Source organism: Aythya ferina (assembly GCF_964211825.1).
Source record: "Aythya ferina genome assembly, chromosome: Z".
In the NCBI taxonomy this organism is placed as follows: Eukaryota; Metazoa; Chordata; class Aves; order Anseriformes; family Anatidae; genus Aythya; species Aythya ferina.
Window position 1 is genome coordinate 8,799,586 of NC_140299.1, and position 13,048 is coordinate 8,812,633.

Below are 13,048 nucleotides of genomic sequence, written 5' to 3' on the forward strand. Positions count from 1 at the left end.
AATTTTTAGAATATTTTAGAGAGTATATTGCCCAGCTATTTAGCTGGGAGATTAATTTTTTTAGTTTACGTTGATGGCTAGCAAAAATCTTAAGGATTAAAAATTATATTAAAAAAAAAAAAAAGAACATGCAGAATTGCTCCATCTGCTTTGTTCATGTGCAGAACAGGAGTTAGGTTTCTGGACCAGTCCAGGAGACAATCCCATCTAATGCTGTCACACCGGCAGCCAGAGCTGTTTTGCTGGTGGCACAAGTGCTATAATGCCGCAGCAGGTGTCATCTTACACATACCCCGGGTTTTATTCTATAAGTTTATGGTGTTGTGTTGCTCCCACAAACTTCAGGGATTGATAATTAAAGACACACAAATATTCTTGAAAATAGCCTGTCACTATATCATAAGCCTTTGTCACCACCTTGTTCCTGTTCTTTGAATGTTCTGTTAAATTGATTTGTGGGAAATTTAGTTGTACTTATTAGGCAGGAGCTTCTGTCCAGACTTTTCTGGCATTACGTTTCTAACAAGATCAGTGTCAGTCTCTTCTGCCATAAATTCCAGGGCTGAAGCTACGGGATCTTTCCCTGAAGGATCTTTACCGAAAGGCATTACCATCTATTAAAATTGATCACTGTAACGCAAATCAATGATGGTGTGAAGGAGGTCTAGCGGAGCTGTAACTGAAAAATTCTGCAAGATGTTTCTGAAAATTGTTGATTAGAGGAAAAGAGTTGTTTACAAACTATAAATATTCTTCTTGTTTGAAAAACTAGGTCTCATAGGTTGAGCTGTCCTCCCTGCGATGTCTGCTTGCTCTGATAACAAGGAAGGCATTGCTAATGGTCTTGTAGTGTGTACCGCTCTGCGATCAATCACTGGGATTGCAGCTGGTCGATACAAGCCTGAGCTCACGGTTTTTCTGTGTTAACTGCCTAGGTGGGTAATCCTCTCTGGTATGCTAGTGCATTGCTAAATGCATTGACCTTATGACTTGGTTTCAATAAGCTCGGTTTCTGTGTCCCTAACGACCTTTTGCAGCCAGTGTAGTCTTGATTGAGATCTTCTAGAAGAATCTGAGCAATGCTGTTTTTCGCTCTTAATCTCTTAAATGATCAGAGTTATTCCAAATCTTTGCTTGCATGAGCGAAGCATGCTCTTAAATGTTAAGAAATACTCTTTCCTGTACTTGAGAATTTTGAAAGAACAGCTTCTGTGTCCAGACTTAGTTGTGTTTTGTATTCAAAAGGCTAAAAGCTCTTTCCAGCTTCCTTTAAGCTTGCAGTGTGCTTACTTGAAACCCTGAAGTGTATCAAAGAAGGAACAGCGTATCATTCCTTTGACTTAAGTTTCAGTATTCTCTAAGAGGGAGAGAAGGTAAGTTCAAAATACCATGTTGCTTGAGCAACGTCGCAGTTTCCATCTAACCAGCAGAGTTCAAATGGAAGTTCTTAGCCTGTAATTCTCTGAGCTGTGTTTTGTCAGAAACACTGACAGGTGTAACATTTCACCTGGGCAAATCACAGAGCAGGAGTCCTATTCAAGAAGCAGTCCATTTTTCAGCTGTAAGATGGTCTTATGTGTATGTACTAAGCTACTCTCAAGGATTACTTAAGCTACTTAGCCAATGGTGGTTGATATTATGGAAACTAGTAATAGAGTAAATGATTCTGCTAGCTGTGAGCTCCCAGTTAGTCTGGTCTGTGTTGCTGGAGGTCAATGTTCATCACGGCTATCTAATAGATCATGTGAAAGAGTTGACTTAAGCCCTTTCCTAATGTTTGTATTTGTGCTTGTACAGTTTGTCATCTCTAGGGTAGCTGCAGATGAAGTCATGACTGGTGAGATTTATTCCCTGAGCTTTGGAGGTTGGGTTTCTGAGAGTCTGTGTGTTGCCAGTTGTGCTGTGTCAAGTGTAAGTGCTGTGCTTAATGTAGACATAGAGATGTGCTTTTCTGTTGGATTTGATTTGCTTCATCAGCTCTGGGCTCTAGAATAAAATGAGATTCTTCATTTGTAAATGCCCTGTGAAGTAGTTGTTAAAGGATATGTGTTTCCTTATCTAATACAGCAAAGCTATCCTGGGTTCCACCCTAGTGACTAATACTGTCATGTGGTGTCCTTGCACAGTAACCTATAATACTTTGAAATAGAAATATAGGAGGTACTTGTAGGGAAAGGTATATATATATTTAAAATCAATTATCTGGAATAAAACTTCATGGTGAAAAGGGATAGAAGAGCTTTATGCTGTAACACAATCTGAGAAAAGCGTGCGTTCTTAATCTCATAATTATTAGGTCACTACAAGCAGTTTGCCAGTCTGACTCCTCTAAAAAAATACATATATTGACTTTTTGCTTTCTGTGTTCATGATGGTGTGTATTTTTTTTAAATGTGATTATCAGAAAGTACCCTATGGTCCTTTCTGAGGAAGGGCGTTGATGTATCCCAAGTCAAGTTGGAGTTTTATGAACAAAAATGGATGGAAAAGTAATTCAGAATCACCCTGCACTTTGGGAGGAGTCATGAGCCATAAATATTTTGGGGAGCAGATTTCTGTATTTATTAGATGCTTATTAAATTGGTGAGTTCCTAATAAACCAAGATTAGTTATTAATCAAGCTGTAATTATGTCAGTGGTCATAGACTGTCAGGGCTCTATACCTGCTATTACTTTTGCAACTAAGCACTTAACTATTTGAAGTGTCATATTCTAGATAATCCTCAAGATAATATCCTGAGGAATAATTTGAAGAAAATGTTTCACAGAATCACAGAATTTCTAGGTTGGAAGAGACCTCAAGATCATCGAGTCCAACCTCTACCTAACGCTAACAATCCCCACTAAACCATATCCCTAAGCTCTACATCTAAACGTCTTTTAAAGACTTCCAGGGATGGTGACTCCACCACTTCCCTGGGCAGCCTGTTCCAGTGTCCAACAACCCTTTCAGTAAAGAAGTTCTTCCTAACATCCAACCTAAAACTCCCCTGGCACAACTTTAGCCCATTCCCCTTCATCCTGTCAGCAGGCACGTGGGAGAACAGGCCAACCCCCACCCCGCTACAGCCTCCCTTGAGGTACCTAAAAAGAGCGATAAGGTCGCCCCTGAGCCTCCTTTTCTCCAAATCCCAGCTCCCTCAGCCGCTCCTCGTAGGACTTGTTCTCCAGGCCCCTCACCAGCTTCGTCGCCCTTCTATGCACCCGCTCAAGCACCTCCATGTCCTTCTTGTAGCGAGGGGCCCAAAACTGAACACAGTACTCGAGGTGCGGCCTCACCAGAGCTGAGTACAGGGGAACGATCACCTCCCTAGCCCTGCTGGGCACACTGTTTCTGATACAAGCCAGGATGCTGTTGGCCTTCTTGGCCACCTGAGCACACTGCTGGCTCATATTCAGCCGACTGTCCACCATCACTCCCAGGTCCTTCTCTGCCTGGCAGCTCTCCAACCATTCCTCTCCCAGCCTGTAGCTCTGCTTGGGGTTATTGCGCCCCAGGTGCAGGACCCGGCACTTGGCCTTGTTGAACTTCATGCAGTTGACCTCAGCCCATCGGTGCAGCCTATCCAGATCCTCCTGCAGAGCCTTCCTACCCTCAAGCAGATCGACACACGCACCTAACTTGGTGTCATCTGCGAACTTACTGAGGGTGCACTCAATCCCCTCACCCAGATCATCGATAAAGATTGCCTGGTTACCCTGCAAGTGCTGTGTGATGACACTCAAGATAATCTGCTCCATGAGCTTCCCTGGCACTGAGGTCAAACTGACAGGCCTGTAGTTCCTCAGGTCTGCCCTCCGGCCCTTCTTGTTGATGGGCATCGTGTTTGCTAGCCGCCAGTCGACTGGGACCTCCCCTGATAGCCAGGACTGTTGATAAATGATGGAAAGCGGCTTGGCCAGCTCCTCTGCCAGTTCTCTCAGTACCCTCAGGTGGATCCCATCCGGCCCCATCAACTTGTGCACATCTAAGTGCTGTAGCAGGTCGCCAACCGTTTTGTCATGGATAGTGAGGGCCACATCCTGCTCCCCATCCCCTTCCACCAGCTCAGGGTACTGGGTATCCAGAGAACAACTGATTTTTCTGCTAAAGACTGACGCAAAGAAGGCATTAAGCACCTCTGCCTTTTCCTCATCTCTTGTAACTAAGTTTCTCCCCGCATCCAGTAAAGGATGGAGATTCTCCTTAGTCCTCCTTTTTGTGTTGATATATTTATAAAAACATTTTTTGTTGTCTTTGATGGCAGTAGCCAGATTGAGCTCCAGATGAGCTTTGGCCTTTACAATTTTGTCCCTGCACAGCCTCACAACATCCATATGGTCCTCCCGAGTGGCCCACCCTCTTTTCCAAAGATTATAAACCCTCTTTTTTCTCCTAAGATCAAGCCACAGTTCTCTGTTGAGCCAGGCTGGTCTTCTTCCCTGCCAGCTCGTCTCTGGGCACGTGGGGACAGACCGTTCCTGCGCCATTAAGATTTCCCTCTTGAAGAGCGCCCAGCCTTCCTGGACCCCTCTGCCCTTCAGAACCGCCTCCCAAGGGACTCTGCCAACCAGTGTCCTGAGCAGCTCAAAGTCGGCCCTACAGAAGTACAAGACTGCAGTTTTACCAATCCCCCTCCTGACTTCCCCAAGAATGGAGAACTCCACCATTTCATGGTCACTCTGCCTAAGACAGCTCCCGACCACATCTCCCACCAGTCCTTCTCTGTTTGTGAACAGAGGGTCTAGCGGGGCACCTCCCCAGGTAGGCTTGCTAACCAGCTGCGTCAGGAAGTTATCTTGCTCTCTAGAAATAGTTAATCACTCTCCAGAAACCTCCTAGACTGTTTTCTCTGGGCTGTGTTGTGCTTTCAGGATATGTCTGGCAAGTTGAAGTCCCCCACAAGAACAAGCTTGGGGAAGTTTGGGGAAAAAAAATCTGTAACAAGTTTTAATCAGCCAATATTCTTGTTGCCATTATGATAGGAGTGACTATCAGACTTTGGAGTGAGGGGAGATGTTTCAGGATTCCTACAACTGATAGAGAATCTCATGCTACAGCAAAACTAGCGAAAATGTCTGGCTCAGAAATGCTAAGAGATGGTGGGATGCAAAATGCAATTACTTTACGCCAGTGAATGGTCTCTAAAAGAGCAGCTGCTAGATGCGAGTTGGTGTCTTGACAGAGGGCAGCTCTCAGCATCTGCAGTTAGAGGCTTTTTTCTTGTCTGTAGAAGGGAGTTTAGTGCATAATGTCTGTAACTTACCTGGAGTTCTTTGGATAGCTGGTAAAAAGCCCATAAATGCCCATAATGTATTTCCAGCCCGTTGAATGCCTGGGCTTGTTGATGTGCATTTTTTGCAAAGCAAGTGCAAATAGAAATGGTAAAAAAGCTTGTTGCTTTTAAATAACTCTGTTCTATTTCTCTTTATGTACAAAGGGAAAGCTAACAAATTCAAGTGAGGACGTAAAAGCAATACTCAGTGTTCCATAATCTTTTCACACTGATGGTCTTCAACTGGAAAAGCCTTAACTGCAGCTTAAAGAACCCACAAGTATATGATGAGATAGAAGGTAAATGAAGACAAATGTGAAGAAGCTGGCAGTGTCACAAGCAGCTGTGTGGTCTAAGCTGCTTTTGGAGTTGGGGATGGACTCCAGAAATGTGCCTGTGGGTGATGCAGTGGCTGTGACACATCTACTCCTGTGACGTGCTAACACCATCCTTTTCATACCTGAATCTGCACACTGCACTTGCAAGAAGTGTAAGGAGGTATTCTTTGGGTTTTATGATATTGCCCTGAGGAAGAAATTCTGCTTCTGTCTATTCCCTCGAGGAAACAAATGCTTGAAATAGGCAGTATTTAGTGCAGGGACTTGGCTGTACTCTGTATGAACTGACTCCACCTAGTAATGTAAAGGTCTCTTCTCTTCTGCAAGCTGGGAGAGAGCTTGTCTGTTTTATTACAAGCCTTTTTCAAGGCACATTTCTCCTGTAATTTGACATTACTGCAGGAATTTGAGCATGATGTGTCTGTTCTGTCATTAGGCAGCATTGGATGTATCTTCTAAAGCTGTGTTAAATCAGACAAGGGTTAGAGAAGAGGCTGGGGCTGATTCCCAGGTGATGGGAGGAAATCTAACATCCCAGTAGAGGAACAGTCAACCCAAAGTCTTTACACTTTTTTTTACAGGATATCTTGCTGCTTTCTAATGGTAGTGATGGTCCAAAGAGATAGATCTGTGTGTTGTTAGCAGTCCTGTATTGTTGCTGGTCTGTAAGATGTTTGGAGAAGAAAAGCTGAGGGCACCGCTGTTGGATGGTCATGTGGCAATCTCCTCCGGTAACCTACTCCAACCTAGTTATGTAGAAGTGAGGCTAGATTGCTGGAGCTGACTCAGATCTGTCAAAATGTCCTGAGGAAATGGAGCTAATGCATCTCTGAAGACGCCTTTTGCATATAAAATGATCTGTTTCTGTTTAGTTATTCCTTGCTTAAGTGTTTCAGGGGTTGTGCTCATTAGCAGTGCTTCTGAAGAAATGTCTAATAGACTGGAAAAAAAATTTATACCACCGAGCAACACTGGAGGTGTTGTGCAACCAAACTGCAAACTTAAATGGGTTGGAAATAGCAACTTAGAAATAAAGTTTGGGCTAAATCCAGTTTCATGATACCAATCCAGAAGAACATCATTAGGGTGGAAAACTGAATAGGGGAGATTTGGTACGGAATATTGTGGATCAGAGATACTGGACAAAACCAGAGAGAATGCAGTGAGATTCCTGGGATAGCTGTGGATTTGGGAGTCAGGAAATACAAGTTCTGCTCTGGCTTTGTTGTTGGCTGAGCTGGATGTCTGTGGGCATACAGTTTTCATCTTTGTGCCCTGTTCCTCACACCTGCAAAACTGGGATGGATTTTGCTCTCTGGTAGGTGCCTTGAAAACTGTTTTTGAAGTGTCATGGAAGAACTAGGCTGTGCTGGTGGTTTAGGGGAATTTTGGCAAAATGGATTTTTGCTCAGGATAAAAGTTGTGAATGAGAATTGTTTGTAAAAATGTGTTCAGTTGGTGGTGGTGTGAATGCCCCAGAGTCTTTCAGGCTTCAAATGAAAGCGTATTTCTGGGGTTATGGGTTCCTCTCCATTTTTCGTTCCAGCTGAACATGAAATTCTTGTTTGGTCTTCGTGTCCTCTTGTCATTGGGAGGTTTGTAATTGCACATTTGTCACTTCCAGTACATTATGGGCTTCTGGATTTTGCTCTGCATATTTATGACTGAAGGATGATGGTGAGTTCGCAGTGAGGTGTGGGCTTCCAGCCCACAGTAAGTGTTAAACTCATCTGTTCAAGTGTGGGGCTGCAGTGGGCAAACTGAATTATTGTCTTAGAGAGAAAGCAGACCTTTCCAGGTTGTTTTTTAAGTGAGGAAACTTAAATTTCGCCTTAACTCCAGTTGTTTCCATATTAGATGAGTGTCATGTGGATAGAGGTTATTTTATGGTGCTTAGGGATGTGCTGGGTACTTTTTCCTGAATGTAGCTGGTGAATTCTCTGCAGCACAGAGGGAGAGATTACACCTGTGGTATGGAAATGCTTTCTGAAGCAGCGTGTGAAGGTGAATTCAGTGACCGGAGCATCACTGAAAGATGTCTCAGGGTTTAGGTAGGTGCTCTGCTTTTTCTCCAAGAGTGAGGGCTGCTTGCACGTGTGTATGTCTTAGCTGTGAGCAAGCTCAGCTGTGGCAGTCGCACACACAGAGGGAACCTTGTTTAACAGATGTACTCACTCTTTGCCTCTTGCTCGTGGCTTCCTTTTCTGAGCTCTGTAGTCTATTGTTGGACTACAGGCTAAGCCTTATTGCCATTTAAGCAGCCCTAAATAGAGTGGCCTTTGCTGTTTGGGAACTCCAAATCAGGAGACTGCAAGGAAGAAGTTTCTGTTTCAGGGCTGGAGTACAATGCCTTCAGGGTGCTTAGGCCAATGAAGTTTTCTAATACACAGCACAGTAAGCAGCCCTTTGACTTGTCATATTCTATTTTTGTGAGTAAATTGACCACTGTCGCTGAGGGCAAGCTCAGCTCGACTGTGTAAAGCTAGATTTCTACTTCTCTATGCTAGACAAGCTTGCGAAAGACGACTTCCTGTGGTCTGTTCCCACTGAATTCAGATCCAGAAGTGTGGGCACCAGCACTGTGCTGAGCCTGTTCTGGTGTCTGCTGCTGTTTTCATATGCCAAGAGTGTTTATTTTTGATAACAGCTGATAATACTGCTGTCCCTGTGGGTTTTTAAAGAGCAAGACTAAATGTTCACTGAATTTCAGTCTTCCCTGAAGCTAAAAAGCCTTTTCAAGAAACAATTAAGGTGTAAGTACTCACTTTAAAATTATTTCCTGTTCGGTATGCTCAGTTATGCACCTATTCCATTTTTAATTGAAACCAGTGGAACATCTTTAAAAGATAACTTCTGGGAGCAGAACTTAATTCAGTGTTGACTACTGATATTTCCCTTCTGGACCATTTTTTAACTGTCATTCAGCCCTGTTTGGACATGAAGGATATGAATATGGATATGAAGACAGGTACTTCGGGCTAATGAGAAAATCACAGAATCACAGAATTTTCTAGGTTGGAAGAGACCTCAAGGTCATCGAGTCCAACCTCCAACCTAACGCTAACAGCCCTCCACTAAACCATATCCCTAAGCTCTACATCTAAACGTCTTTTGAAGACTTCCAGGGATGGTGACTCCACCACTTCCCTGGGCAGCCTGTTCCAGTGCCTCACAACCCTTTCAGTGAAGAAGTTCTTCCTAACATCTAACCTAAAACTCCCCTGGTGCAACTTTAGCCCATTCCCCCTCGTCCTGTCACCAGGCACGTGGGAGAACAGGCCAACCCCCACCTCGCTACAGCCTCCCTTGAGGTACCCATAGAGAGCGATAAGGTTGCCCCTGAGCCTCCTCTTCTCCAGGCTGAACAAGCCCAGCTCCCTCAGCCGCTCCTCGTAGGACTTGTTCTCCAGGCCCCTCACCAGCTTCGTCGCCCTTCTCTGCACCCGCTCGAGCACCTCGATGTCCTTCTTGTAGCGAGGGGCCCAAAACTGAACACAGTACTCGAGGTGCGGCCTCACCAGAGCTGAGTACAGGGGGACGATCACCTCCCTAGCCCTGCTGGTCACGCTGTTCCTAATACAAGCCAGGATGCCGTTGGCCTTCTTGGCCACCTGAGCACACTGCTGGCTCATATTCAGCCGACTGTCCACCATCACTCCCAGGTCCTTCTCTGCCTGGCAGCTCTCCAACCATTCCTCTCCCAGCCTGTAGCTCTGCTTGGGGTTATTGCGCCCCAGGTGCAGGACCCAGCACTTGGCCTGTTTGAACTTCATGCAGTTGACCTCAGCCCATCGGTGCAGCCTATCCAGATCCTCCTGCAGAGCCTTCCTACCCTCAAGCAGATCGACACACGCACCTAACTTGGTGTCATCTGCGAACTTACTGAGGGTGCACTCGATGCCCTCGTCCAGATCATTGATGAAGATATTAAAGAGGACCGGCCCCAGCACCGAGCCCTGGGGGACGCCACTAGTGACTGGCCTCCAACTGGACTTGGCTCCATTCACCACGACTCTTTGGGCCCGGCTATCCAGCCAGTTTCTAACCCAACGAATGAGCTAACTGAGAGCTGAAGCTGTGCCACTGACATGCTGATGGGTGGAAGAAGTGATGAAAACCCAAAAAAAGTCAGGTCACTATGTAAAGAATGTCACACCTGTAGCACTGAAGATGGAGTTCACATTTCTCTTGTAAGCTTAGCTTGCTGGCCTATTGATAGTACTAACGAGATGTGTTTTGAAAATCAGGCAGGTTTGGGGTGATGTCAGTTCTGTGCAGTCACTTGGCAGAAAAGTGTTTTGGTAAGCACGCTCTTCCAGGTAACCTGCAACATGCTCTTAGGTGCTTCGGTAATAGGAAGCTTCCAGAACTTCTGCTCTTGTGCATCTCCATGTGCATGCTTGGTGAAAGAAAAGCTTGTGTCCCAGTGGTGAGTACAGGTGCTCCTTCAAAAACAGCGCAGAGCTTGGTGGCATCTTAAAATGCTGCCTTCTAAATTACAGGGAATTCGTGTCCTCAGTACGTGACTCTTCTAACTGAGAAAAGTGAGGTGTGTTAGTGGAAGAGAGGGATGTCGGGTGGCTGGGAATGTTCAGCAGTGTTACACATGGGAGAGATCCCGTAGGGAATGGGAGAAGGCTTCTGGCGGCCTGATGTGTGTTGAAACTGCTTGGACTGAAGGTGCAGTCACGATTTGAAGCAGTGGCTCCACACTGAGTTTGAAGTTTTAGCCCACGTGCTACGGGGCAGGCAGAGTCATTTGTAGGTGGAATGGTTCATTTAAGACTGTGCTTTCTGTTAGTACCACACTGAGTTGTGTTGGGAAGATGCTGAGTGTATGGTATGGGTGGGTAGTGCATGTGACTTGAGTTACCAATTTTAATCCTTATGCTCTCTAGTAGCCTAAAACAGTTCCCATTATTCTTGTACAGCACAATACGCTTGTATTTTGGCTCAGTTTGAATATAAGAAACAGCAACTGCTGTTTGACCTGCTAGCAGATGGCAAGTTTTAGCCTTAAAACTTTTGTCCAACTTGATTTCTTGATGGATTTTTTGTCCACTTTAACTACATAAGAATTTGTTTCCCCAAATTAACCAGGACCATAACTTTCAATAAATGAAAGCTCAGAAGAAAAATGGTTTAACAAAGAAAAGGTATCAGTTATAGCTTTATTTGAAATAGATTTTTAAGTAGTAATTTAATTGCTGTAGTAGTAAAAATGTATTACATTCTAGTTAATGATAAAAAATAGTAATTTGTGTTCTTTTAATAGAACTATTATTTCTGCAATGAAATAATTGGTCAGAATTCTTGTGTCAGTGTTAAGAGTAGGTTTTATATTTGTATTGTCCACAGCATTGAACTTTTTTTTTAGGTGATATAAGACCAGCTACTTTTACTCTTGATCAAAGAACATAAGAAGAAACTACACTTTTTTGATTGAAAAGGGACTTCTGTTTAATGACAAAAGCTATTTTGCTCTGTGGTGTTGGCAGCATGTCGGCAATGTTTGTCTAGCTCTTTTCATTCATAACTGGGAAGAGTCTGCAGTATTAATAATACTCAAGTACTTCGTAGTTGGCTTGTTGCATATTGAAATCTCATTGCTATAAGGACAGCAGCATTTTAATTAGCTTAAGCTGCTCCGTTCCAGGCGTGCATTTTAAACATGCAGGATGCTCCAGATTTTTTCTTTTCCATGTAACTTTACCAAAAGAACAGAAGAAGTGGGGCATTTTGGTGAAGCTGGTAGCTTGCTTTCTAGTCATTGTCCAGTGCTGTCCAAAACTTGAGATATATCATAAAATCACAGAATGGGTTGGGTTGGAAGGGACCTTACACACCACCTAATTCCACCCCCCTGCCATGGGCAGGGACACCTCCCCCCAGCCCAGGCTGCCCAAAGCCCCATGCAGCCTGGCCTTGAGCACTGCCAGGGATGGGGCAGCCACAGCTCCTCTGGGCAGCCTGGGCCAGGGCCTCACCACCCTCAGAGTGAGGAATGTCTTCCCAATACCTATGCTAAATCTCCCCTCTCTTAGTTTAAAGCCATTCCCCCTTGTCCTATCACCTCACTCCCTGACCCAGAGTCCCTCCCCAGGTGTCCTGCAGCCCCCCTTAGGCACAGGCAGGCTGCTGTGAGGTCTCCTGCAGCCTTCTCTTACTGCCTGGTTTGGTAGTCAGGCCTGCCTGTTGTTTGCAGACGGCTTTCTCTTGTGGCAGGCTATTTGGGAAAGAGTCCATTTTAAAAAGGTCACCTGTTGTTTGTGTAGTTAAATATGAACTTAGATTCAGTGCATTTACCATACGCTTCTTTGGCAAGACACTCTGGCCAAAGGAAAAGCTTGTGCTCATCTGCTTCCACCACAGGGCTGTACGTAAGGCATTTTCAGTTTTCTTATGCTCTTGCTCATGAAACCTGCTGTTTTAAAGGCTTGTGGGGTTTATAACCCTCAACTTGGCTGGAAACTTGTGTGGTCAATAAGCTATTCAGTGATGGGAAAAACTAGTGCATCAGTGTACTGCCTCTCCTCATCCATTGTATAGGTTTTTCCCTTATTTCTGGGTGAAATTTAGGGCAGGTAGCTTTATGGCCAAGTAAGATCAGGATGTTAACAGAGGAGTAGGACTGTCTGTTACCAGGTAAGAGCACTAAATCCTTAACCAGTTCAAACAGTATGCGCTTCTATCGAGTGTGGTATGTTTAATGAGCAAAGTGGGACACTCCATGAGGAGAGCCACGTAACCCCAGCTGTCTGACATTAATGCAACGAATCCATATGGGGCAAGAAACGGGAGCTGCAGCGTGTGGAAATCACACAATTGCCTTCCACTTTAACTTCCCGTTGATTGATGCATGCTGAAGCAGAAGGTCTAATTGCACGCTCAGTCACATTAAACAAGTGCACAGCTTGAAGAATCAATTTCTCCTAATGTGTGTCCCTGTGAGGAAGATACCGTTCCACAGCTGTATGCGGAGCCCCTTAATGGATGTTATTGCCATCGCTAAAGAGCCATGTCTGGTAATTCGGCGATGCGATGTGTGGATAGCCCTGCTCCTCGGGGGCTTTTTTCTCCCCATCCTTCCCACTTACAGGAAATGCGTTTTGAAAGCCCTGCCCTCTTGGCTCCTGGCCCTCAGCCCCTCAATCACTGCACTGAAAATAGCAAACAAAATTAATTTGATGTTACGGGCTGTCTTTCAAAAGGTAGGTCTCTCTTCAGAGTGCTTGCTTGTTGAAATATGGGGTGTGCACACAGCATGGCTGGCTCATCCCTGCCTCCCTACACCTCCTGCTGTGGTCATTGCAGTCCCTGCTCTGCCTTTCGTTAGCTGCAAGGCGGCTACTTGTATCCAGTAAGTCATTAGCTTTGTTTTAAATCGTGGCCATTGAAAATCAAACACTGGGATGGAGTTCGTGTTTGATTCAAGGAGAGTCTGGTTTGTGCTCA

General features: G+C 44.8%; 1 protein-coding gene across 8 annotated transcripts in view; it reads left to right on the forward strand.

Annotated features, from left to right (window-relative positions):
* Positions 1-13,048, forward strand: part of UBAP1 (ubiquitin associated protein 1) — a 35,428-nt gene that overhangs the window by 2,049 nt on the left and 20,331 nt on the right. For 2 of the 8 annotated variants that reach the window (XM_084503966.1, XM_084503969.1), the window contains exons 4-5: positions 773-935; positions 5,421-5,745. The exons of 4 other annotated variants lie outside the window; for them this stretch is intronic. The gene's annotated coding sequence lies outside the window, so the exon portion shown is untranslated. Of the gene's footprint in view, positions 1-772; positions 936-5,420; positions 5,754-13,048 lie in introns of all 8 variants that reach the window. 2 more of the 8 variants (XM_084503967.1, XM_084503968.1) reach the window with 2 other exon arrangements.